The following is a 2904-nucleotide window of genomic DNA, read 5'->3' as shown; positions in this document are numbered from 1 at the left end:
CCTCTGCTGCCAGACTGTGACCGTCAGTAGGACATCCATTGAGGGCTCCCAGACTGTGAGAGGGGCAGGCTGGGCTGAGGAAACCCCATCCCCCAGTGCACAAATTTCATGCACCGGGCCTCTAGTTAAAAAATAAAAACAACAACACCTGTCTTGATAAAATTATAAATGACAAATGCCAAAAAACTCCTAAAATTTAATTTGGTAGGTGTATGCAACCAATCATCTGAGTGAAGATTATTAGATTGCATAATCTGGGTTATAATTTTACTAGAGATTCTAACAATCAGTACTATACAATAAAACTCAGTGGCTTATTTTTGTTCACTGCCAAATCAGTCAACTTCTGTGTCTGGTTTCCTGGTTACCAGCTCCTGTGGCGATAGCACTATAGAAGCAGGGGCGGTGAAGAAAACCCCTGGCAGGAGAGCAAAACCATCAGTGAGCAGTGTCACCAAAGGGCTGTTTGAGGTTGTCACCCAGATTTGCCTACTTCAGTCTCCTACTACATCTCTAACAAATGGTGGCCAGGCTTATTGTGAGTAGAGAGAAATGGTTGAGAGCAAGGTGTTTGGAGTCAGACCTGGCCTTGAGTGTCAGCTTCAGTCAGTTGAGACCCAAGGAAGAAAAGACTGGGCTCTCACCAGCTATCACAGGGAGTAATTATAGGGTTGTGCCTGGCTCATGGTTGAGTGCTCCATAAATGACAGCTCTTGATGTTAGATATTCTCTGTGCAGAAAGGAATAGGGGCTATGTGCTTATTTCCCTTAAATGCTAATATTCCTAGAATTGTGTAGAGCAGTGTACAGGTCTAAAGGAATATAATGGTACCTTCTTATATTACAGGGTCTGAAGTCATAGATCTTGAGATTAAAAATGGCAGGAAAATCATCACTTTTTAAAGTAATCCTATTTGGAGATTGTGAAGTTGGAGAGTTCTCTAATGAACAGATATGTAACTAATATTTGAAATGTTACATATTAAAGCAGTAAAGTTGGATATTAATGATTAAAATTGAATGCATTTGGATTTACCTTTTCATTCTCTTTAAAATTATATGTTCATGTTTTCATTGTACATATAGAATTGATCATCATTTGTGTGCCACACACATTTGTATCCTTGCCCCCAATGCAGACACCAATTTTATAATTCTTAGAGGAAATTGGAAGGATTGTACTTCTATACAATAGATGTGGAATTTTTAAATAAAAAGTTGGAGGTAGATGGACACTTTGTGACCATGCAGATTTGGAGGGCACCCTTTTACAGAGGTTCTGACTGTAGCCTGCTTTTAGTATCAATGATTCTCAAAGCATCCAGAACGTGAGTAACTGAAAGAATTCATATATTGCGTAGATGTAAAAAAGCCCAAAAGCTTTCCTTTTGTGATTTTGGGTAACAATATTGACATAAATTAAAGGCAGATTTTTGTAGAAGCCCAAGCCTGGTGCAGGGACAACGGTGACTACCCTTACTTTGAAACAAGTGCATAACATGCCACAAACACCACAGCAGCCTTTGAGAAAGCAGTTCGAAGAGTGCTTGCCACTGAGGGTAGGTCAGATCACATGATTCAGACAGACACTGTCAGTCTGCACTGAAAGCCCAAGCAAGCCCAGCTCCTCTTACTGGTGATCCTGAGAGAGGCTAATCTGTGCCGAGCCAGCTCAGCCAAGGGTTTGAAAGCCTGAGTGAGGGCGGTGAAGGATGAAGAAATGACAGACAAAGAGACTAAGCTAGGTCTAGGTGGATCTTCCTGTGCCTGGCTGAGGCCACAGAGAGAGATCCAGAGGCAAACTGAGCCTTTATTTTATAGCCAGAGGTAAACAAGGTAGTGGTCACCATAGTTCTGGTGAGTTTCACTAGTTTTGGCAGCACTTGCTATATCTCTCTCAGCCCATTAGCTACCTACGAAGGATCTAGGGAGGTCATAAGGTCAAGCCTAATTATGCTAAGAGGACTGTGCCCTGTAAGCTGCAACTTGTTTGGGGCTTTTCCAACAGGTCAGTCTGAGGCTTAACCCTATAGCCATGCCCTACACTAATCAACTCACACATACGCATGAATATAAACATGGGGAGAGGAGAATTAGCATTTGCAGCATTAGATCATCTAATCTAATCAAAAAGAGAAACATGCAAATTGACCACACTTCCGCTATGCCCCAAGCCATGCCCACCAGACAATCAGAGCGACTATATGCAAATTAATCCAACCAAGATGGCGGCCAGCAGCCATAGAGCTGGAGCAAGTAGGAGGCTTGGTTGCCCCGGTGATGGAGGAAGCCAAGCTTCCCAACTGCCCTGGCTGGCTGTGGCCTCTGCGCAGGGCAACAAAGTTTCAATTATAGAAGCTAAATAAGTTCCAGATACCTGCTTCCAGGCAGCCTCCACTGGGAGCTTGGGTGGCTGGGGGTAGTGGCCAGCCTGCAAACAGCCATCAGTCCCTCATACAGGATGACCACACACTCATGGGGTGATGGTCCCTTCTGGGGAGCTTGGCCAGCCTGCAAACAGCCATCAACCCCTCCCCAAGACTGGCTAGGCACCCCAGCAGGACCGCCCCCCTGAAAGGGGTGTGGCCAGCCTGGAAATGGCCCTCAGTCCCTCACCCAGGCTGACTAGGCACCCCAGCGGGGACCCCCACCCTGAAGGGGCTGTGGCGAGCCTGCAAACAGCCATCAGCCCCTAACCCAGCCTGGCCAGGCACCCCAGAAGGACCCCATGCTGATCCGGGACACCCTTCAGGGCAAACCAGCCGGCCCCCACCCATGCACCAGGCCTCTATCCTATATGATAAAAGGGTAATATGCAAATTGACCCTAACAGCAGAATGACTGGGAATGACTGGTCCCTATGACACACACTGACCACCAGTGGGCAGACACTCAATGCAGGAG

At 46.0% G+C, this 2904-nt stretch overlaps 1 pseudogene; it reads left to right on the top strand.

The window, feature by feature from the left end:
• Nucleotides 1-877: 877 nt before the first annotated feature.
• The window catches only part of LOC102254618, a 4180-nt pseudogene continuing 2153 nt past the window's right edge, over nt 878-2904 (top strand).

The sequence above is a fragment of the Myotis brandtii genome, unplaced genomic scaffold, assembly GCF_000412655.1.
Source record: "Myotis brandtii unplaced genomic scaffold, ASM41265v1 scaffold1047, whole genome shotgun sequence".
Classification (NCBI taxonomy): Eukaryota; Metazoa; Chordata; class Mammalia; order Chiroptera; family Vespertilionidae; genus Myotis; species Myotis brandtii.
This window is presented reverse-complemented; position numbering and strand designations above follow the sequence as displayed.